Source organism: Ambystoma mexicanum, chromosome 1p (assembly GCF_040938575.1).
Source record: "Ambystoma mexicanum isolate Mex_15411 chromosome 1p, UKY_AmexF1_1, whole genome shotgun sequence".
Lineage (NCBI taxonomy): Eukaryota > Metazoa > Chordata > Amphibia > Caudata > Ambystomatidae > Ambystoma > Ambystoma mexicanum.
The window spans coordinates 841,446,685-841,471,825 of NC_090921.1; the positions used below are offsets into that span (position 1 = coordinate 841,446,685).

Below are 25,141 nucleotides of genomic sequence, written 5' to 3' on the forward strand. Positions count from 1 at the left end.
GCCCAGTGCCTTCTTTTCTTAACATGGCTTGACCTGCCCATCTTGAGATGTCTGTCTATGATGCATGTACAAATCCTGGCATGAGAATGCAAGGACACTGACTGTGACAGCAATGACAGTCAGCCTTATCTATGAATGTGGGCAAGAATTGTCCAAGGTGCTTTCAAAATTGTCAACACCTCAGAGAATGCATCTATCAACCCCTGCTGCACCTATGTGACCTGATTCACTGCAATTGGTGACTCTGTAGAGCACTGCACTGGCTACTAGAACTGCTGAGAGCACACACTTCTAAGGTTTCCTTATGAACCCTTTTCTACCACTGGGGGCGTGGCTTGATGGCTACGTGAGAGGACGTTCCCTGGAGGAGCTCCCGATGATCCGATCTTGATCCTGGGGAGAAGTGATGGTTTTCGGCGGACTTTCGAGCCCACGGTGCATCCAAGGGTGCATGAAAGTGGGAGGCACATGGTGAGTGCCCTCCCCACCAGCAAGACTGCATATCCACAGAACTAGACTTGGAAAAAGGTGGCGGTCGCGCAATGGAAGGGCAGCACCCAAGATGGCCGCCCGTGGACAAAGGGCCATAAATGGTCCGTGGAGCTGAGGAAGACAAAGCTGGCCGGAGCGCGGGCGAGCCCAACCAGATAGACGCGTCGCATGCGCCTCTGGCTGGTGGAAAGAACATAAGTGCGAGCCCCCACTGAGGAGGCCCTGGATCATGGCCTTCCAGCAGAGTGAACCTGAGTTCAGCGGACCCTTGCTGTGAAGGGGTCGGCGAGCGAACCCCGCAAGGCGCTCCGCAGCGCCGAAGACGCAGCTGGGCGCGTGTGCCCAACTGACGCAGCAGGATGTCCTCCAAGGTGGTGTGACCCCGGATCAAACAGCCCACGATGGAGGCCTACGCTAGGTCGCCCTCCGGCGCGGAAGGGGGCAAGAGCAAAGAAGCCCCTACGGCGGCGACGGACCCACCGGGTACTCTCCAGGAGGTGCTGGCAGCAATTGCCGACTTGAAGGTGGCTTGGGAGACGAAGTTGGGCCTGGCCATGAAAGAGCTGCAGGAGGGCCTAGACCTTAAGATCGGAGCGGTCCGAGAAGAGGTGAACCTGTTGCGCTAGGACGTGCGAACGATCGCAGAGCGCACTGGGGAACTGGAGAAGGAGTTGGCCCCGACCACGGAGGCGTGCAATGCACACGCTAAGGAGCTTCATGCCCTCGTGCAACGAGTGGGCAATTTGGAGGACAGAGCAGAGCAGGCAGAGGGGCGCGCCAGGCGCAACAACATTCGCATAGTGGGTGTTCCGGAGGGAATGGAAGGATCGGACCCCACGGATTACGTTGAAACTATGCTCTTGCAGGAGATTACAGGCGAGGAGCTGACCCAGGGGTTCGTGGTCGAAAAGGCACATAGGGCCCTGACCAGGAGACCGGCCCCAGGAGCCCCCCCGTGGCCGTTGATCGCGAAGATCTTGAACTATCGTGACCGCAAAAAGATTCTCGAATTTTTCCGGAAAGGAGGTACGATAGAAAGGGGGTCAGCAAAAATAACGGCGTATCTGGATTATACGCTGCTCGTACAGTGAAGCCGAATGAACTTTGGAACGGTGAAAAGGAGGCTTAGAGAAGCAGGCCACCGCTACATGTTGGTGTTTTATAAGAACAGATCCCTCTTCTTTGAGACGCCGACCGAAGCGATGGAGTGGTTGAATATGCATGGTCGACCTCAGGAATCGGATGCCCAGACAGAAGCGGCTGGAGATAAGTAGCATGTTGCAGAGGGACTGGAATATAGTACGATATTGTGCTTGTGGGGAGGAAGTCATGGTATCTGCCGGCGGGTCCCGTTGAATGCACTTCTCCTAAATAGACGACCAGGAGCTCCTGGGGAGCGCCCTCTGCACCCAATAGTAGTACACTTAGTTAGGTCACTGTTAGATTGGTGACACCCCGCGGGGTCCTCGGACACGAGACGGGTCCAGATGTGGGTAGGCCTGAGATCCAGGGATGGAGCTGGGCTATTGTTGGGGGTTGGCGGGGAGGGGGGAGGAGGGGAGTTGTGTGCAGTGGTGTGTAGTGGGGGAAGGGAGCAGGGGGGAGGGGGGCATTGTTGGTGAGTAGAAGGGAGAGAGCCAGGGCACGAACTAACATGGGGAGCATTATGGGAAGGGAGGGGATGGAGATAGTCCGATCGGATGGTATCGGGTAACCTCAGAATTGTGACCTGGAATGTACGGGGCCTTAACAGCTACCTGAAACGTAACAAAGTGATGTTATACTTAAAGAGGATGCGCGTAGACATAGCCCTGCTGCAAGAGACCCACCTCACTAGGGAAAGGCTGGAGGTGGTCAAGAGGAAATGGAAGGGCAACGTTGTGGGGGCGGCGTACTCGGCATATGCTAGAGGGATCATTACTTGGGTGGCGCCTCATGTGCTGTTTCGAATGCTTGATTCTACGGTGGACCCGGAGGGTAGAATGGTGGTGGTAACGGGTCTCCTGGAAAACAGAGAAGTGCACTTCATAAATTTGTACGCCCCCAATAACGACACAGCGCCCTACTTTAGGACCCTCTACGGTAAACTTGGCCCCCTGGCAGGGGGTACGGTAGTGTGGGGGGGGACTTTAACTGTACCGTGGATCCCAGAATGGACCGGTCCAAGGACAGGGAAAACGGCACCGGCGGCTAAAGCAATGGGTACCTTACTGAAAGACCTAGGCCTAGAGGATGCATGGAGAAGGCTGCACCCCACGGATAGGCAGTATTCACACTACGCAGCGCCACATGACTTGCACACAAGGTTAGATTACATGTTTGTAACAGCCGAGATAGTGAGAGACAAAGAAGGAGCGGAATACAAGGCCCGAATACTATCTGACCACTCGCCCTTGGTGGTAGACTGGAGACACCAGCCCCCAAGACCGCGGATCCCTACATGGAGGCTCAGGACAGAGGCACTGCAGGTCGAGGGGTTTTCGGGAGGGCCCGAGGGATGCCATTGAAGAATACTTTGATATAAATACGGGAAGCGTAAGCTCTGTGGGCACACTGTGGGAAGCGTTTAAGGTGGTGGTGCGCGGGGTAGCCATTTCCCAAGCTAAGGGGCTACAAGGGGGCGTCGAAAGGGAACTCCAGGAGGCAGAAAGGGAGCTAGAGGATCTCGCGCGTTGCAAGAGCACCGCTCATGATAACAGAGCCAAAGTAAAGGAGCTACAGTTGTCCTGCAGCGCACTCTGGGATAGACTATGCAGACTCAATTACAGGAAATATACGGAGAGGATACACGCAGGGGGCGGCAAGCCGGGCAGACTGCTGGCCTGGCTGTATAAGAGTGAGACCCCCCGCTCGGTGGTCAGTGAGATTAAGAATGAGAGAGGTTCCATATGCAACACCCAGAAAGAGGTAAATGAGGAATTCCTTAAGTTCTACAGACACTTGTATGAGGACACGGGGGAGGATATGTGTCAAGACATACTGTGCACATTGGAGGACATAGAGCTGCCCACCTTGGATGATCTAGAATGCGCCGAGTTAGACGCACCCGTCACCTCGGATGAGCTGGAGGTAGTGATTCAGAACTTGCCCACTTGCAAGGCGCCTGGTCCGGATGGGCTGCCCAGCGAGTTCTACAAAACACACATGCAAGAGTTGCTTCAGCCACTGCTTGCCACTTTCAACGAGGCCTATGAGCAGGGGGAACTCCCATTGTCTCTCCGCGAGGCTGTAATCATCCCACTCTTGAAACCAGGCAAGCCGGCCGTGGAGTGCGGGTCTTACAGACCGTTGTTCATGCTTAAACAGGACAGCAAAATACTCACGGCTGTGCTGGCTAATAGACTGAAGAAGGTGATTAGGAAACTGATACACCCAGATCAGACGGGGATATATATACTGGCATTAGAACCGCTGGCAATATGCCTGCGACAACAATACAGGGAGGTGGGCATAAGCACTGTCAGTGGAGAGTACCTGATATCATTATATGCGGATGATATGCTCCTTTATTTGCGTTATCCAGAAGAAAACCTGCGGTACGTGCTGGAGGTAATAGAACGGTACGCCATCTTCTCAGGCATATCGGTGAACCCTGGAAAGTCTAGCCTGTTCCCTTTGGGCAGATATAGGAATGTCCTGGTCCAGAGGCTGCCGGTCCTGCCAATACCATGTCAGCCCGTGACATTTAGGTATTTGGGAATAAATATTTACCACAGGGTTGAGGCAGAACATAAGCATAACACGGAAAAGGCGATAGAGGGGATCAAGAACAGCATGGTATTCTGGTCTAGACTGCGCCTGACCATGATGGGGAGGGCGGCCTTGCTCAAGATGGTGGTCCTGCCTAGACTCTTGCACTTTTTTGTGAATGTCCCGTTTTTGATACCTAGGAGCCTATTCGTGAAACTTCATAGCGTGTGTAGGGGATTCGTATGGGGCAGCTCTAGGAATAGGGTTGCTCTGTGGAAGCTCCAGAACCCATGTGACATGGGGGGGGAATAGGCCTGCCTAACTTTGAACTCTATTACCTGGCGGGGCAGCTGCAGTACGTGGCCAGGTGGCTTTCAGCTGAAGACTGGGCGGAAGCTAGGCTTCTGCGTGGAGATACAGCCCCATACTTTCTGATGGAAGTGGTGTGGTTGTGCAGAGACAAACTGGTGGGCAAGGGGCGGCTACTGAGGCTGGGCTGGGAGATCTGGCAAAGGACATGGAAGATTGGGGGGGACTTGGAGCCATACTCTCAGCAGGCCCCTTTGGCGGCGCTGTGCGGGAGCGACTCTCAACTACTTGAATCGGTCCGTAGATACTGGGAACAGGTAGGCCTGGCCACCCTTGGGGACATATGGCAGGAAGGGGAGGCAGTGGACTTTCAGAGGTTGCAGGAAGAGACGGGGGTACATGGTGGCCAATATATAACCTACACTAGGCTTGTGAAAAAGACTAGAGAAAGATGGCCTGAGACAGTGCTAGCAGAAGACCCTGACGCCTCCCTGGAAACCATGTATTATGTATAGGAGGGCAGGCACGAAATATCGAGGATATACGAGCTCCTGCGAGTAAGGGCAGGGAAGGAGTTGCTTCAATTGAGACAAGATTGGGAGGAAGAGGTGGGAGGACCCATGACGGACGGGCAATGGGAACGGGCCCAGAGGTACCATTTAAAAAGGTGTCCCGAAACGCGAGATTCCAACAGCTTCAATTGTACGTTACCCACAGGGTTTATTTAACCCCTGGGAAGATTGCAAAGTTTGGGGGACCATCTACGCAGCAATGCCCCAGGTGTGGGGAGGTGAATGCGGGACTGCTACACATGTTTTGGGCTTGCCCGGAAGTGCACAGATTTTGGGACGAAGTCAAGACGAAACTGGCTGGTGGGGGGGGCTGGTGCTGGATGTGGAACCGGCCTGGTCATGCATGCTTGGGCTTTTCCCTAGACCCCGGCATTCAAAACACATAAGCAAGATGAAGGACCTGGCTTGTGTTTTGGCCAAGCGCAGGATTGCCATTGGTTGGAAGGCGACCCACAGACCTAGGGTGGAGCTATGGTGGACGGACCTCTTGAGGTGAGCGGAAGCTGAATCTGTGGTCTGGTTTGAAGCGGTCACCAGGGGGAGTGAGGAGGAAGTAGGGCTCTTGCTGGCCTGGCGGCAATTGGTGGCCTCTATAGCAAACCCTCACCAGGGTAACAATGGAACAGAGGACCCGGATGATGACTGCCTAAGTGCTATGCTACCCAATGATGCTCCCGTAAATGACATGTGAGAACCGGCTCTAGTTTAAGGGCGGGGGAGGGGAGTTGGGGAGTTTTAATGACAATGTGTTGGACTATGATGCTTTCTATGTTTTGAAACAGTTGTAGTGTGTTTGTTTGACTTTAAAATAAAATAAAAATATTTAAATAAAAAATAAAAACCTTTTCTACCACTGTGGCAATAACTGTCTTGATCCCTCAACCTGGTCAGAACATTTGGGGGACAACCTGACCATAAGGTTTCCAGGTGAATTATTTGTCTTTGTCTGGAATTTGCCCACCTCCTGAATTGTAGTCCTGACATTCATCAGAACACCAGCACTGCTACATTTGAGTGTGCATCAAAGGCAGGGTCTGAAACTGCAGTGAAAAACATTGATAATAATTCGCTGGAAGAAACATCAGGCAATTTACTGAATGGAGAAGGACCACCTGTTGAACTGTATTGTTGAAGAAGCTCTCAGCAAAGGGCTATTGCAAAATTTGAGCACTTTTGATAAAGCACAGTTTGTTCTTTGGAAAATAATTACCAATGAGAGTCTGCATTGTAGCCACCATAGACTCTGATGAAAGGATGTGTAATGCATTTAATATTAAAAATATACATATTTTGACTGAGGTATAGCACGTACAAGATAACTGTGCTTTTCAATTCTTATCTTGTTTCTATATTCACAGTTAACCAGTATTAAATTAAGAACTACCGCTCAATGTAGATTTAAGTTTTAGAGCGAATTACTTACTTGTGAATACATTTCCATACTTGCTTTAAACGCAGGTAAAGCATTACATTTCTGTAACTCAGTGTTGACATTCCCTTTATCCAAACTGTCCTAAGATCAGACATGAAGGGAGCGGAGGACCATTAATGGCAGGAGTCTGCAACCTGCGGCTATCCAGATTTTTGGACTATAATTTCCATGATCCCTCCTTGTTTATGCATGCTAGTGCTAACGGGAATTCTAGTCCAAAAGTACAACACTTCTGCAGAGCCATAGGTTATAGACCTCTGTCTGATTAAGGGGGACTGTTGGGAAAGATTTTCTTTTTGCACCTTTCCCTCCATAGAGGTCTATGGGACCCCCATTCCCATTGCTTGTTTTGAACCCTTTCTTTACTTTTTGGAGGCCAGTAAAGCTGCCCTCTTTACTTCAGGTGCCTGTTCTGCTCATTCTTATGTGGAAATTGACTGGTCCCTAAAGAGTGTCAGTCCTGAGAGACTATGGGCCTGATTCATGGAATTTGTTTGCATGGTGCAAAGTGGCCTTTCACTGGTGCATTCAAAGTGACTTTGCACTGCCAACAAACACCCTGTATCATGGAACAGAGCAAAGTGTATTTTTGCAGTGCAAAGTCACTTTGCACTGCAAATATATAATTTGCACTGTTCCATGAATCAGGATATTTGTTTTGCACCGTGCAAAAAATTCCATTAATCGGGCCCCATGTCTCTTTATGAATTGTTATATTGTTACAATTTCACAACTCCCTTTCTAGTGAAGTTCACTAAGGATACTTTTTATCCTTATGTTTTATATAATGCCTTGTTGGCTACATTTGATATGTGCCTAAGGCAAGCTGGTGGCAGTTGTTATTTTGACAATTTTTGTGTGTTTTTGCTCGTGAACCTTTGCATTTATTGCAAATGGCTACTAAAGGCGGCTAGCACCCTAAAATGGCCGTGCCACGTTTTTCACATGTTCTTTGGCCAGCTTATTGTTTGGCCTCCTTCCTGCATTCTCAGGACAGGAAATGCCTTATTTGGAAATCCATTTCTCAGGGAAAGTGCGGATTTCAGATGCAAAGAGGCTTTGTGCGTGAGCCATAGTAGGGACTGTCTAGTCCCAATCCACAAACTCTGGTGCTAGAGAGTCTGTTGCTGGGCAGATGTGATGACCAAAGTTTTCCAATATTGGGCCAACCACTGGCTGCTTGAATGTTGCAGATCCTTACCATTGGTGGACTTGCTCCCAGCCTAAATCTTGGATAAAAGGAGGGCTCCTGCAACGGTCATCAGATCGTTTGAACCAAGAGTTCTACAGAAAAGAGCAGACCTGCTGATGGCTTAAAGGAGTAGTGCGATCAAAAATATTATTGTCCCGATCGTTAAGGCATGTGTTTTTAAGCATACGTTGATCGATCGTAACAACTTTTCCTATGCACCTTACCGTAGTTTTCCTCACTTTTACACACGTGAAATCAACGAGTCGGGCGTGGCCATCTTGTTCTAATCTTATCCGTCCTAAACTCAAGTGAACTATCGGCACTAAATCATATGCCCCGCCCCTGAAGCTGACATCACTCGACGTGCACGGCCCATTTCACAATGCGAATGCACATCTCGTGTCAACGTTCGCTGCTAATGGCGTGTCTCCATGGAAATGGCAGGACGCCACTTTCCTCAATAAGTATAAACAGATCGCTTCTCATCAGACAACACCAGAGTTGCTTTTTCAGTCGTTCCACTTTCTTTTTTCGAATATACTGTGACTCGATTCTGTTTTGTTCAGCTGTCCTCATAGCCCGTGTGAACAGATACTAGTGCCAGCTTTTCTATAGATTTTAATTTTGTCGTATAATGGCATCAATAATGCTCTACCAGTACGAACCGGAGTATTAATTACTGGCAAGAGAAAGATGCTCGGCCGCGCGCATCTGGGCGATTTGAAGGTCAGGTCAATTTCATCGGTGGGGGTCACTCCTGAATTTCCAAACTACATAACATTTTCTGACACACAATAAATAATGCAAGTCGTGTACAACCCCTAGAATGTGGGGGATACCTATAAATTAAATTGTAACTACATATAAACACGTTTCAGTTCGATGCTTTTGTGGGCGTAAGGGGTACAATGGTCTTACTCTCCTTGTCTGCGATTAGAGGATTACATTTGAGATTTATTTGTCCTGGTGCCATCAGGGAAGAATGGGTGAAGTCACACGTGTTGGTCTTAGCAAAATATATGATGACTTGTGGATCGGTTATATTGGGGGCACTACAGGGCGGTCAGTGGATAAGAGTCACGCTTCGGCTACATCAAAGTGAGAATGTGTGGGCACAGGGGGCAACCATGCGATAACTTCCACAGGACGGGGTGAAAGGAGCAAGAGCAGCTTTGTGGAGATGGATGGATTGCAGGGCACCATTTTGCCTGGTGACGCACCACGCCGATGAACTCAGTGGAAAGATAAAAGAATACACTGTTTGCCAGCAACAATTCAAGCCAGTACATTTGTGTGACATGAATTTGTCTGGCACAGGCTGAGGGGGAGTAAAACGTGGAGGCCAGCTGTGTTCGCTGTTTGCTGCGCTGCAAAAGGGGAGAGAAGGCCTAACATTAATCTGAACGCGGCCTACTCCAAAATGGAGTCGGAGGTTTATGCAAAATGGATTCGGACCGGGTCCTGCAGTAGGCCCTCTTCTATTGTTGCCAGGATTTCTCTTCTGGCACCAGTGATGAAGCAACAAAAAAACATCCTTCCTTACACTGGCAGGATGTCCACATAAGTGTGTAGTCTCCATTCAGCAGTGTTACGGCCCCTTTGTCCATGCCTCTTGGGCATTCATCCCCCCTCTAGTATCAGTGGCAGTTTGCACCTGTGGCCCTGCCCTCCCGAGGGTGCTGGCAGGATGGGACCGTGTGAGGTGCGTAATACCATATACACTTCAAAGTTATCTTCTGCAAAACGGCCATTCTACTCCGGGCATCCCCAGACACAGTGTCTGCAGGCCTGTTGGTTTGATGCAGACCGCGCCCCTTCAATCCACATAAGACCATGCCATAAAGACGTCGCTCATTCACATACACACCCGCTTTTCTAACTATTTATAAACTACTGGATATTTATCCTTACAACATCTGTGAGCACTGTAAGTCAACTCGTGATCGTGCTACCTGTGAGCACTGGAAGTCAACTCGTGATCGCGCTACCTGGTCTCCTGCGAGTAACCACCCGGCTTGCTGAATCTCATTGTTTGTTAGTCAAGGTAAGTGCAGGTCACCTGATTGTCTCTTTTTCATCTCTGTAAAATTCTATTTCGAACGAATATACCCAGTAGTGTATGTTCATTCCTCTCATTTACTTTGCCATTGGTATATAGCAAATGTCAACACTGTCTATTGGGATAGAATTGCAACCTTCGTGGACCAGGTCTATGAGCATGTTTCATTTTGATGCAAGAAAGTACATTCAACATACGAATAACATGTTACCATTTGCATCACAGTATTCAATTCTGTATGAAAGTTACCCTCTTGTATAGTCCACTACGCTACACAGGTTTTGCTTCTGTGACCAAAACAAACATTGCATAGAAACATTATGATATAATTCCATCCCTATCAAGCATTCATGTAAAACATTATTGTAACTATATGTCCTTTATGTACAGATATTTCAAGAATGCCTTTGTGTATGGTTGCAAGTTGGCGTTCTAAGACCCATGCAAAACCTACAGGCACAATAATGCATACATTCCCAAGGAATATAGATCTACTATGAGAATGGCTCAGATATTGTAGATTTGTGCCAGAAGAGCTTGAAACTAGAACCAAGGAAGTCTCGGAGGACTTGAAGGGCAATAAATACTGCATATGCAGCCTGCACTTTGCCCTCGATATGTACAACCCATCGCAGTACAGAAAAAGTGGTCTACTCCTAACCACTTGTAAATTGCACCCGGTGTCACACCCCGCGCTCGCTAGCGGGCGCCACTTACCTCTCCTAGGGTCCCGGGTCCACGGCCGCAGCGGTCTGCTTCTTCATGGAGGCTGTACCCGCGGTGGCGTCTTTCCCCACGCCGACCCGCGGTCCGGATAGGCTCCGTGGACGCCGCCATCTTGCGAGGATCTGCGCATGCGCGGATCGTCAGTATCCGACGTCCCACGCATGCGCAGTGTCGGAACATGCGTTCCAAGCCTTGCTTTGATGCCGGGCTTTAAAAGAGCACCGCATACACAGGGACAACGCGTCTCAACACGGTTGTTACTGTGTATGCGCTGCTGGAGCCCTGGCGTCCGTGCCTCAGCCTCCCCAGTTCCTTGCTCTGCCTTATCCTGCCTTGTCCAGCCTCTCCTCCTTGTCCTCTCCCTGCTCCTTAGTCCTCCTACCCCTTGCTTCCCAGTTCTACTTGGTCCTTGCCTGCCTCCTGGTTAAGGATAAGGGGAGGTCCTGTCTGGGTTCCTGGAATGCTTCCCTTCTGCTAGGATAGTAGGATTCCCCTGTCTGTTCTGCTTGTCCTTGCAGACCTTCCTCCTTTACCTGTCTTGTGCCCTGCCGGTATCTGTGCCTTGCTGCCTTCTTGGATGTTCCGGAGTTCAGCTTCCACTATTATCGGTGTCTTCATCAAGCCTTCTCTGCCAGTGGAAACACTGTCCCGACGTCACGTAAATACTGAGAAGTGCCACCCGTGGCGTTGGGAGTTGGTTCAGTGCCATCCTGTCATATATCGTCAGGAGGGTATTGGGCTAATTTCTCGCGCTACCCATTCATCGGCAATAGATACTCCGACAGACTGGCAACCTCAACTCCACGATCTCCAGGAAGAAAAGGTAACCAGCGATCTCGTGAAGACTCGTTTAACAGATTGAGATGCCTTTCCTTCAGTCTCGACATGGACGACATGCAGGAACTACGCGAAGAAATGCGTGCCATGCGTCTTGAAATTACCACCCTCCGCCAGGAGAACGACACCCTTCGACAAGCGATGGGCCGGAGTTTGGCTAACCCCTCACAACCAGCTACACCACCTGAGAACTCCATGGTTTACACTACTCCGATGAAGTATGATGGTGACCCGCGTCGAGTGGCAGAGTTCTGTACACACTGTCGGATCCATTTCCAGTTCAGGTCAAGTCATTTTGGTCAAGACAAGGCTAAGATCGGGTATATCCTTGGAAACCTAACCGGCAATGCACTTGCTTGGGCCGCACCTTTGGTCTCTACCAACAGTCCCCTGTTGAGTGATTTCGCTGCTTTCGAGAAAGCCTTTTTGGATGTCTTTAAACTGCCCAATTTGGTAGCCATGGCCCAGAATCAATTAATGGAGATCAAACAAGGATCAGGTGACATAATCCTTCAATCAAGAAATGGTGTGCTTTTTGCATGTGCCGCCCTGGCATTCAGAAGTGAGGAAGGCGGGATTGAATGCCTTTCTGAGGAGGATCTGGCCCACCTCCAGTTCCTTGCAAGATGTCCTCTTTCCGAGGCTGAGTGCTGCATTGGCCTGCTTAGACCCTCTTGGGCCGAATTCCTGGTGCCCCAGACCCTTTCTAACCCTGTGCCCAGCCCGCTTCCACCCCGTTTCAGCCCTCCCTTCCCTAGACCCTCTCCCTTCCATGTTTGTCTCGCCTCCCGCCTCCCTCCTCCCCTGATTGGCCGGACCGCTTCCTCCTTGGCCCTGATTGGCTCACGAGCACAGAGCAACAGAGCCTACCGGCCCGTGCTCTCCTCCCTGCCGCTCCTGCGTCCTGGTCCGCCTCCCGACCCGCCCACAACCCTTCCGATTGGCCATCCGGCCTCCTTTCCCAGGCCATTACTGCAGCTCCCAAGGCAGCCCTCTGCCTGGCAGCCCTACGGCGAAGGACCCGAGGCAAAGGACGACTCCAGATCGTATCTGCAGGTATCCGCAGGAGAAGCAAGAAGCCAACAACAAGTAAGTGTGGCAAGGGCAGGGCCAGAAGCAACTACTTCAGGCCATACTACCCTACCACTCCTCTAACGCAGCATCAACAACGTAATTATTGCGCCCAATAACCTCCCTGAGAAAGTTGAATTGTGAAGTGTCCCCAATTGCATATAGAAATATTCCCAATTGCATTTAGTAGTCGCGCCGGATAGCCTCTCTGAGAAAGTTGCACGAGAATTGCTCCCACCCACATTTGAAGTGTACCCAGCACCCTCTCCGAGAAAGTTGATTTTAGAATTGTTCCCACCTGCATTTAGAAGTGTACCCAATAGCATTCAAAGTTGCGCCAAATAGCCTCTCTGAGAAAGTTGAATTCAGAACTATTCCCACTCACATTTAGATCTGTACCCTATACCCTCTCTTAGAAAATTGATTTTAGAATTGTTCCCACCTGCATTTAGAAGTGTACCCAATAGCATTCAAAGTTGCGCCAAATAGCCTCTCTGAGAAAGTTGAATTCAGAACTATTCCCACTCGCATTTAGATCTGTACCCTATACCCTCTCTTAGAAAATTGATTTTAGAATTGTTCCCACCTGCATTTAGAAGTGTACCCAATAGCATTCAAAGTTGCGCCAAATAGCCTCTCTGAGAAAGTTGAATTCAGAACTATTCCCACTCGCATTTAGATCTGTACCCTATACCCTCTCTTAGAAAATTGATTTTAGAATTGTTCCCACCTGCATTTAGAAGTGTACCCAATAGCATTCAAAGTTGCGCCAAATAGCCTCTCTGAGAAAGTTGAATTGAGAAGTGTTCCCAATTGCATATAGAAATGTTCCCAATTGCATTTAGAAGTATTCCCAATTGCATTTAGAAGTGTACACAATTGCATGTAGTAGTTGCGCCTGATAGCCTCTCTGAGAAAGTTGAATTCAGAACTATTCCCACTCGCATTTAGATCTGTACCCTATACCCTCTCTTAGAAAGTTGATTTTAAAATTGTTCCCACCTGCATTTAGAAGTGTACCCAATAGCATTCAAAGTTGCGCCAAATAGCCTCTCTGAGTAAGTTGAATTCAGAACTATTCCCACTCGCATTTAGATCTGTACCCTATACCCTCTCTTAGAAAATTGATTTTAGAATTGTTCCCACCTGCATTTAGAAGTGTACCCAATAGCATTCAAAGTTGCGCCAAATAGCCTCTCTGAGAAAGCTGAATTGAGAAGTGTTCCCAATTGCATATAGAAATGTTCCCAATTGCATTTAGAAGTATTACCAATTTCATTTAGAAGTGTACACAATTGCATGTAGTAGTTGCGCCTGATAGCCTCTCTGAGAAAATCGATTGAGAACTGTTCCCACTCACATTTGAAGTGTACCCAACAGCCTCTCTGAGAAAGCTAAATCTAGAATTGGTCCAACTTGCATTTAGAAATGTACCCAACAGCATTTTAGAAGTGTACCCAATTCCATTTAGAAGCTGCACCAAATAACCTCTCTGAGAAAGTTAAATGAGAATTGTTCCCACTCACATTTGAAGTGTACCCAGCAGCCCCTCCGAGAAAGTGGATTTAGAATTGTTCCCACTCACATTCTAGAAGTGTACCCAACAACCTCTCTGAGAAAGTTGAATTTAGAACTGCTCCCTCCTCCATTAGAATTGCTCCCACTTGCATTTAGAAGTGTACGCAATTGCATGTAGTAATTGCACCTGATAGCCTCTCTGAGAAAGATGATTTAGAATTGTTCCCACTCACATTCTAGAAGTGTACCCAACAACCTCTCTGAGAAAGTTGAATTTAGAACTGCTCCCTCCTCCATTAGAATTGCTCCCACCTGCACCTAGAAGTGTACCCAATTGCATTTCGAAGTGTACACCATTGCATTTAGTAGTTGCGCCTAATAGCCTCTCTGAGAAAATCGATTGAGAATTGTTCCCACTCACATTTGAAGCGTACCCAGCAGCCTCTCTGAGAAAGTTGAATCTAGAATTGGTCCAACTTGCATTTAGAAACGTACCCAACGGCATTTAGAAGTGTACCTAATTCCATTTAGAAGCTGCGCCCAATAACCTCCCTGAGAAAGTTAAATGAGAATTGTTCCCACTCACATTTGAAGTGTACCCAACAACCTCTCTGAGTAAGTTGAATTTAGAACTGCTCCCTCCTCCATTAGAATTGCTCCCACCTGCACCTAGAAGTGTACCCAATTGCATTTCGAAGTGTACACCATTGCATTTAGTAGTTGCGCCTAATAGCCTCTCTGAGAAAATCGATTGAGAATTGTTCCCACTCACATTTGAAGCGTACCCAGCAGCCTCTCTGAGAAAGCTGAATCTAGAATTGGTCCAACTTGCATTTAGAAACGTACCCAACGGCATTTAGAAGTGTACCTAATTCCATTTAGAAGCTGCGCCCAATAACCTCCCTGAGAAAGTTGAATTTAGAACTGCTCCCTCCTCCATTAGAATTGCTCCCACCTGCATTTAGAAGTGTACCCAATTGCATTTCGAAGCGTACACCATTGCATTTAGTAGTTGCGCCTAATAGCCTCTCTGTGAAAGTTGAATTTAGAACTATTCCCGCATCTAAATCTGTACCCTATACCCTCCCTTAGAAAGTTGAATTTAGAATTGCTCCCACCTACAGTTAGAAGTGCACCCACATTTAGAAGTCACGCCCAAGAGCCTCTCTGAAAGTCGAACTTAGAATCGTCTCCCTCCTGCATTTAGAAGTGAACCCAATTCCACACCAATCATGAGCGCACCAACTCCACCAATGCCCGTCAGAAACGACTCCCATGAACCTCCTCCACTCTCCGATCTGCCCTCCCTCACCCCCCCGCTCCCGAGACAACCCTCCCTCCTCCACAATCCCTGCCAGCACCCTCTCCAAACATCAAGCCAGGGGGGCACGATGGCGTGCCACCCACCCCAAGACCACTCATCTCCTGAACCCCACCGCCGACCCGCCAGCACTGCCCAGACCCGCTCTCCCCACTACCACACCCCACCCTGCAACAATCCTCCCCCCGCCTCGCCATCATACACCTGGCACCTTCCCCATCCGACTGCACCCTTTCCCCTCCCTAAAAACTGCGCGCCTAGCCCTAGCGAGAACCGAAGCCGCCTCTCTCTCCCCCTCTGACCCTCCTACCCTCTCTCTCACGCCAATCGCAGCAAAGAAACTAAAGAGGAAGCGTTCCTGGTCCCCCTCTACCTCTCTGCTCTCCTCGCCCCCCCTTGTCTCAACCCACCAACTCTCTCCCACAATCCCCCCTCCCCCATGGCCTCGCCCTTCCTGAAACCCCTCGCCCTCGATTTCACCACAACCGAAACTCCCAACCGCCCTCCCCCATCCTCAAATCCCCCACCCCAATCCCGATCATCCCATCACACACATCCACCCAACCCCGCACGAAGCCTGCAAAACTCTCGGCTCGCCCACTCTTCCCTAGCACCACCAACCCTACCCCTCTCCCGCTAGTCTCTCCCCCTCCGCCCCATCCCGCTCCAGCGCCAAAACCAACCTTCCCTGCCGATGTGAACTGTATCCTATTTAACACCCGCTCTGTAGCAAAAAACAGACATAGCATCTTTGACCTCCTCGCCTCTGTCAAACCTGACCTAGTTTTCATCACTGAAACCTGGTTCTCTGATGACTTCAGCCCAATCGCAAATGAAGCCTTTCCGCCCGACTACTGCCTCATCCCACTGAACCGTCCGTCCAGAGGAGGGGGGGTAGCATTTGTCTTTAAATCGCCCTTCCGCGCGTCAATCATGGACAACCAACCCTCCATTCCATCCTGCGAATCTCTCCTCATTAAACTATCCCTCTCCCCGTCGCTCTCACTCACCTTCCTAATAATCTACAGGCCCCCTGGCTACGATAGACATTTCGCAAACAACCTTTGCGACTCTATTGCCACCCTCCAAATAAACCATCCCAACCTCATCCTTCTCGGAGACTTTAACATATGGCTAGACATGCCCACCAATCCTATGACACACGCCCTAATCGACGGTCTAGATGCAATTAATCTCCAACCCCACATAAATGGACCGACTCATTTTAAAGGACACACTCTCGATGCCATCTTTAGCTCCGACACCCAGATTCAGTTAAAGCCCCCAACTCCTATCATCTGGTCCGATCACTTCATTCTCTCGTTTGCCATCCCCGCACCCGGCCCCCTTCCCGTATCCGCATCTGAACCTCCGATCCTACGCAAATGCTGGAAAAAACTAATAATCACCCCTGACCTAGCCGAGGCACTCCTCCAGTCCCCACCACCCACCTGCCACCCTAAAAACCAACTAACACCTGAAGCCTTTGACTCATGGCTCAACGCATCTCTGATGCGACTCACCCCTACAAGCAAACCATCAACCCGCCGTGGCCCGTTCCCCAGATGGTTCACTCCTGAGCTGAAGACCAGTAAACGACATTACAAATACCTAGAACGCAATTGGCAAAATGAGAAAACCAACGAAAGCAGGACCCCCTTGGCCCGTCACTTGTACCGGTACAAGGCTGAAATCCGGAAAGCTAAAAAAGCCCACTACAACACCCGAATCCTAAACTGCAAAAACCCAAGCAAAGAACTCCACAAAATCATCTCCGAATTCACCAATCCAACTTGTAATACAACCGTCCCGACCCCGTCACAATCACTGTGTGACTCACTCTCCCTCCACTTTTACACCACAGCTATTGAAAGGACAAAAACTCTAAACACCAAACTGGCTCTCTTACAACCAATTCACAATCCTCCACCCGTACGGGCCAGCCAGTCAACTACAACCTCAACTCAACCAACATTCGAATCCTTTAGTCCAATATCACCAGAACAATTTCTCAAACTTCTATCTGCCCGCAAACCATCTGGATCCCCTCTGGACCCCTGCCCGGGCCACAACCCTTAAATAAATCTTTGCCTTCACCTGCGCAGGAGAACACGCAAGATCTATCATAAATGCCTCCCTTTCCTCCGGTATTTTTCCCAAAGCATTCAAAATGGTACACGTCAAACCTCTAATTAAAAAACCCTCGCTCGACCCTCTCGAGCCCAAAAACTACCGCCCAATCTCAAACACCAGATTCCTCGCCAAACTCATTGACCGAACCGCCTACTCCCAACTAAACGCCTTTGTTGAAGCCAACAATCTCCTTGACCCCGCCCAATCGGGTTTTAGATCACGTCACGGAACTGAAACCACCTTAACCTCGATCTGGGACGACCTTAAAATGACAGCAGACTCCGCGGGATGTGCCGCTCTTATCCTTCTTGACCTATCCGCTGCCTTTGACACGATCAATCACTCGATACTCCTAGACCGCCTCCACTCGCTAGGAATTTGTGGAACCGCTCTTAAATGGATAGCTTCATTCCTCAAAGACAGGCACCAAATAACGGTACTCTCCAGCTTTACCTCCCAAGCCCGACCAGTCAACACGGGAGTCCCTCAAGGAGCATGTCTATCCGCCCTCCTTTTCAATCTCTACCTGATCACCCTCCCACCAATAATTCGTTCACACAACATCCTATGTTACAACTACGCCGACGACACTCAACTAATTCTAAAATTCCTGAACTCGAAACCCAACTCCCAACCCGACCTGGCATCCTGCCTCGTAAACATAGAGCGCTGGATGACCCAAAGCCACCTCTTGTTAAACCCCTCCAAAACAGAAATCATGATTTGCGGCAACTCCGACCTTTTTCCGCACCCACTACCCTGGCCACCCGCCATGGGCAACTCACCTACACCCTCCAAAACAGTAAAAAATCTTGGATGCACCCTGGACTCCGACCTAACTCTCTCGCGCCAAGTCAACAATGTCTCAAAGTCCTGCCACCATCACCTTAAAAACCTAAGGCGCGCCTTTCCATACCTCTCATTTCCCAACAGAGTCTCCGCTGTCCAATCAATCGTTATATCCAGACTGGACTACGGAAACCCCCTTTACCTCGGAATACATACCTACCAACTGAATAAACTCCAAAGAGCACACAACGCAGCGGCCAAATTACTACTTGCGCTCAGTCCAAGAGACCACATATCCCCAGCCCTTAAAACACTGCACTGGCTTCCTGTAGCCCGTAGGGTAGCTTTCAAAACCTTATGCCTCTCGCATCGAGCACTGCATAAAACTGGACCGCAATATCTTCAAGACAAACTCATACCTTATCATCCCACTCGTACCCTAAGATCAAGCTCAGCCGCCCTCCTAGTAATTCCCAAGACAAACTCAGTCAGGCTAGGCGGATCATCATTCTCTGCCCTGGCTCCAACCCTGTGGAACTCACTCCCACCCCACATCCGCTTAACTGAAGACTTAACCTCCTTCCGCAAACTACTGAAAACCTGGCTCTTCCCATAAAACCAATCCAGCATCATCACAATAATACCGACCCACCAAACTACCTGAAGCGAGAATGACAGCTAAATAAACTCGAATGTAAACTAGAAAGACAAGCAGGCTTAAACGAGTAAAGTAGATAAAAACAATGAAACAGAAAATACGAATAAATCATTGAGAAACTCAGGAAATCTGAACCGATCAAAACGACATAATGAATGAGAATGGAATACAGTGAATGACATAAATGAAACAGTTAGAATGGATGAAGCGTACAGAACAGACAATTACACTAAACGGAAGCATGAGGATCTGACTGGAGAGCAGATGAGTTGTGGAAAGCGGTTGAGGGTGGAAAGCGGTTGAGGGTGGAAAGCGGTTGAGGGTGGAAAGCGGTTGAGGGTGGAAAGCGGTTGAGGGTGGAAAGCGGTTGAGGGTGGAGAGCGGAGGAGTGTGGAGAGCGGATGAGAGCGGATGCGAGCAAGAGCGTAGTGCAGATGCGAGCAAGAGCGTAGTGCAGATGCGAGCGTAGTACGGATGAGTGTGCAAAGCGGATGAGTGTGGTGAGTGTGGTGAGTGTGGTTGAGCGGGTGAGTGTGGTGAGTGTGGTGAGTGTGGTTGAGCGGGTGAGTGTGAAGAGAGGATGAGCGTGGAGTGTGGGTGAGCATGGAGAGCGTGGGGAGCGGATGAGCGTGGGGAGCGGATGAGCGTGGGGAGCGGATGAGCGTGGGGAGCGGATGAGCGTGGGGAGCGCATGAGTGTGAGAGTGCGGAGAGCGCATGAGTGTGTGTGAGCGGACAAGTTGTGGGGAGCGGATGAGCGTGGTTGAGCGCGGAGTACGGTTGAGTGCGGAAAACGGTTGAGTGTATAGAGCGGCTTAGTATGAGGAACCGAAAAGAGCAGAGGACTGTGGAGAGCGGAGGACTGTGGAGAGCGGAAAACGCTAGAGAGCGTAGGACTGTGGAGTGCGGAGGACTATGGAGAGCGGATAAGTATGGAGATCGGGTGAGAGCAGAGATCGGGTGGGAGCAGAGATCGGGTGAGAGTGGAGACCATGTGAGAGTGGAGATCGGGTGAGTGTGCAGAGAGCGGTTTGAGAGTGGAGAGTGGAGAGCGGACGAGAGTGGTGAGCGGATGACTTTGAGAGCGGATGATTTTGAGAGCGAATGAGTGTGGGGAACGCATGAGTGTGGGGAGCGCATGAGTGTGGGGAGCGCATGACTGTTTATGGACTGAACGAGCGTCCTACCTCGACCAGTATGTAGACTGGACGAGTGGATAAAATACACGAGCATATAGTCTCGACAAGTGTCTAGACCTGACGAAGTGTGCGGTCTGGACGAGGGTGCTGTCTGGACGAGGGTGCGAACCAAACGTAGGGTGCGGACTGGACGAATGTGTGGAGCGGTCGAGTATGAGGAACGGACGATTATGTGCAACGGACGATACTTAACATGCCTTGGAATGAAGGAAACTCTTAAAAACATACATCACGCCACACCCCACGCTTACTCTCTCCCTTACACCACCACTCATCTAGAACACAGAGATACTATGACACCATTCGGTATAACTGTTCTCATATCTACATCTCCCGCTTACTCCACATCACTCTAAGTAAACATCGCTGGTTTCTCACCACCCAGCCAGGCGTTCCTCTCAGGCCTAACGCAGCCACACTCGTTCCGGATAAAGCCGATCAGAGCGAACACATACTCCTGATCTCTCAACCACCACACCTACAGCTAAGAAGCAGCTACCACTTGTTTTCGCACCAGCTGCACACATACATGGTGCGCACACGCACTTTTTGACTCCCCCCTACTCTCTCTACTGACCTGAACTTCGGTTCCCAAGGGCGTTCAACCTACCAGCGCCTTCAGACCATACCAATGGTATATAAGGCGCTATATAAATGCAAAATAACATAACATAACATGTCTGCTCCTGTTCTTAGACATCCAGATGATGAAAAGCCGTTTGTGGTTGAAACAGACGCTTCGGACTACGCAATTGGTGCGGTCTTACTACAGCAAGATTCAGTCACGGGAACAGAGCACCCGGTGGCTTACTACTCACGGAAATTGTCAGCGAGCGAGAGAAACTATGCAGTGATTGAAAAGGAATTACTGGCTATGAAAGCAGCTCTCGAGGAGTGGCAACATCACTTGCTGGGTGGGAGGTACCCGGTGGTGGTTCGCACAGATCACCGTAATCTACAGTTCCTGCGCTCTTTGCAATGCAGAACCTCCCGTCATGCTCGTTGGGCCTTTTTCTTTTCGCAGTTTGATTTCACCGTCACGTACATTCCTTGTTCCCAGAATACAAAGGCTGATGCCCTGTCTCGGTCTCTGGAAAACAACGTTGAAGGTGCCAAGGAACTGGAGCCGCCTCTGATAGCGTCAAAGCATTTTCTATCGATGGTGACTCCCCAGCTCCAACAGTTGATAGAAGCCACACGAACGGATCCCTCAAGATCACAGATACTACAACGCTCTGACATCAGAGAACGTGACGGCTTGTTGTTCTTTAAGGATCGTCTGTACGTTCCCACCTTGGAGCTCCAGAAGATCGTTCTACAGAATTGCCATGATTCCGTCGTTTGTGGTCACTGTGGAGTCCGCACAACACAAGAACTGGTTGCACGGCAGTACTGGTGGCCTGGATTGGCCACGCTGGTAAAGCACTACGTGGATTCCTGCCCTGTATGTGCCCAGACCAAGATTCCTCGCAAAAGGCCCATTGGTCTCCTGAAACCCACACCTACGCCTCCGTACTCTTGGCATACCATCGCCACGGATTTCATCGTTGACCTGCCCCTGTCTGGTGGTTTCACGTGTATAATGCTGGTGGTGGACTGCTTCACCAAGACTGCTCATTTCTTGCCCTTTCCTAAACTGCCCAATGCCTCCCAGATGGCACAACGTTTTCTACACGGGGTGTATCGTCTTCATGGTCTTCCGGAGAAGATTCTATCGGACCGGGGATCTCAATACATCTCATCTTTTTGGGACCAACTGTGTCGGCATTTGGACATTCAGCGAGCCCTGAGTTCCGGCTATCATCCACAGACCAATGGGCAGACGGAGCGCACCAATCAAACCCTTGAGCAATACCTACGTTATTATGCCAATGCCACTCAAGACAACTGGTCGGAATGGTTGGACACCGCGGAAGCGGCTTACAACAATGCTGTTCATTCTGCTACCGTACTCAGCCCCTTTTTCTGATCTACCGGTCTTCACCCCAGACTGCTGCCAGTTCGTCCTACATCTTCCAGTGCCGTACCATCTGCAGATGCCCTGGTATCCCTGATCCGCAATCAAAATCGCCTGGCGGCCGGTACCTTGGCAGTGGCACAAGCACGTATGAAGGAACAGGCTGACGAGAGACGGAGCCCTGAGCCTGTCCTTCATGTTGGGGAGAGGGTATGGCTGTCCTCCAAGAATCTACCGGTACGCAATTTACCAGTGAAACTGGCTCCCCGCTTTTTTGGTCCCTTTCGCATCATTGGGCGTGTTTCTTCTGTTGCCTTTCGTTTGTCTCTGCCTCGTTCTTGGAGGGTCCATCCTGTCTTTCATGTCTCTCTTTTGAAGCCCTATGTGCCCGATGTTATGGGTCGCACCAGTTCCCGTCCTGCCACGGTTTTGGTTCGGGGGGTCCCTGAGTTTGAGGTGCAGGAGATATGTGATTCACGGATTTGGCGGGGTGCTCTGCAGCTCCTGGTCAGCTGGAAAGGTTATCCTGCTTGTGACCGCACTTGGGAACCGCGCTCCTTCGTGCATGCACCGCGCCTGGTTCGGGACTTCTATCTCCGCTACCCTTGGAAACCCGGTGCTCCGGGGTTGTCCGGGAGGGGGTATGGTGTCACACCGCGTGCTCGCTCGCGGGCACCACTTACCTGTCCAAGGGTCCCGGGTCCACCGCCGCAGCGGTCTCCTCCTTCATGGAGGCTGTACCCGCGGTGGCGTCTTTCCCCACGCCGACCCGCGGTCCGGATAGGCTCCGTGGACGCCGCCATCTTGCGAGGATCTGCGCATGCGCGGATCGTCAGTATCCGACGTCCCGCGCATGCGCAGTGTCGGAACATGCGTTCCAAGCCTCGCTTTGATGCCGGGCTTTAAAAGAGCACCGCATACACAGGGACAACGCGTTTCAACATGGTTGTTACTGTGTATGCGCTGCTGGAGCCCTGGCGTCCGTGCCTCAGCCTCCCCAGTTCCTTGCTCTGCCTTATCCTGCCTTGTCCAGCCTCTCCTCCTTGTCCTCTCCCTGCTCCTTAGTCCTCCTACCCCTTGCTTCCCAGTTCTACTTGGTCCTTGCCTGCCTCCTGGTTAAGGGTAAGGGGAGGTCCTGTCTGGGTTCCTGGATTGCTTCCCTTCTGCTAGGATAGTAGGACTCCCCTGTCTGTTCTGCTTGTCCTTGCAGACCTTCCTCCTTTACCTGTCTTGTGCCCTGCCGGTACCTGTGCCTTGCTGCCTTCTTGGATGTTCCGGAGTTCAGCTTCCACTATTATCGGTGTCTTCATCAAGCCTTCTCTGCCAGTGGAAACACTGTCCCGACGTCACGTAAATACTGAGGTGCCACCCGTGGCGTTGGGAGTTGGTTCAGTGCCATCCTGTGATATATCGTCAGGAGGGTATTGGGCTAATTTCTCGCGCTACCCATTCATCGGCAATAGATACTCCGACAGACTGGCAACCTCAACTCCACAATCTCCAGGAAGAAAAGGTAACCAGCGATCTCGTGAAGACTCGTTTAACACCCAGACGCAATTCCAACTCTATCAATGTACATGCGGGACCAGGTGAGTTCACGGTGATGAATTAGCGGTAGATGATGAATTAGCAGTAGGCCATGGGGTACCGAACAGCTAACTACATGAACAGATTGGTGCTTTCGGTGTAATTTCTTTTTACTAAAGTTTGCATATTTACCAGATTGTATTAATTTAGAACTATACCACATTTGGCTAGACATCTGTCCCTGGTTTTATGAGCATCAGAGATGACTATGCAATAGCGCACTTCGTAATAAGCATATTCTTGGCCTTATTATGTTGCTTGACATTTCAATTATTTTAGGCAAGCATAATGACCGAAGCACAGACGCTCAATACTGGCAACAGCACCGAACATTCCAGTATACCAATGGTGAGCCATACAGACTTGTAGAAGTTCATATTATTGACAGTTGCATCTTCACACAGATCTAATGCAAATCTAATTTTCCCTTTATGACTTCGTGGCAATGCGCTGAAAATGAAGGAGCTAGATTCAGCATCCTTTTCTTTTCCAGCGCATGCAACCGCTTTGAGCGCCAATCAGGTAGTTTTATGATTACGCAAATGTATTATACACGGAATTCTAAATATGAAATGTTTTTTTGTATCTGGCAGTTTGTTTACGCAATGTATCATAAATGCATTTGAATATATATGTATCAAATGTCTGCACCCGATAGTCTCTGTTCAATTTCACTGTTTTCATCCATTTTAAAATATGAACTGTGTTACAGGGTGATGATGGTACCTCGTCTACAATCACATCATTTTCTGGAGCAGTTCCCGAGACTGAGGTATCCAGAATTAGAATCAGTTAGTTTTGCATGGTAATCTCTGATCGAGTGCACTTGCATCTATCAGGTGGAATTCAAAATGTCTATTTTCACTAAATGAGGTACACTATTTACGATGGTATGTGTGTATGTATGTATGTATGTAAGTAAGCAACTTGTTTAAAGAATTTGATTCCAAATACTATGTTTTTTAAAAATGAATATTCAATTCAAGGGATGTATAGAAGGAGGTGAATTAGAAGTGGAGGAACATTTATTGCTGAATCTGGACCAGCCTCAGAAAATCAAGAAACCAAGGGTAATTTTCACACGCCTTCTTTTCTGCTGGTGTTGTCTTCATAACAAGTATTTTTTATCTAAAGTGATATATACTGTATGTTGGATTTACATTGAACATATTTTTACAACCCATCTCCTAGGGCCCCAGAAACATAAGAACTATGAGCACGCAGACAGGTTATAAAACGAAGGATGCTGCTTGCCAAACAGATGTCACCATGATGAATAAGCAGACTCGAGATGCTTATGCCCAATGACCAGAAAATTAAATGAATGTGACCGGCGAAGCAAGAAAAGTGTTGTTGGACCATTGCTACAATGCGAGTACTGGACCAGATGAAACGGAATATAGGGAAGATGCTTTTGAATTACCCACTGACCCCATCACACAATATACACCTGCAAAAAAAGGGCCACCCAATAAACCATCGACATTGACGGTTTCTCCAATTCGTGAACAATTAACACAAGATGAAGAAATAGCAGAGACTGAAGCCTCAACATAATTGACCGAGGACCTTTCCAAAGATCTCGACTTCACCGTGGGAA

At 49.4% G+C, this 25,141-nt stretch overlaps 1 protein-coding gene across 3 annotated transcripts in view; it reads left to right on the forward strand.

The window, feature by feature from the left end:
* C1PH16orf46 (chromosome 1p C16orf46 homolog) overlaps window positions 1-25,141 on the forward strand; it is a 159,195-nt gene that overhangs the window by 53,914 nt on the left and 80,140 nt on the right. The window contains exons 2-3 of one of the 3 annotated variants that reach the window (XM_069652836.1): window positions 24,254-24,313; window positions 24,528-24,611. The exons of 1 other annotated variant lie outside the window; for it this stretch is intronic. The gene's annotated coding sequence lies outside the window, so the exon portion shown is untranslated. The remainder of the gene's footprint in view (window positions 1-24,253; window positions 24,314-24,527; window positions 24,612-25,141) is intronic. One more of the 3 variants, XM_069652833.1, reaches the window with a different exon arrangement.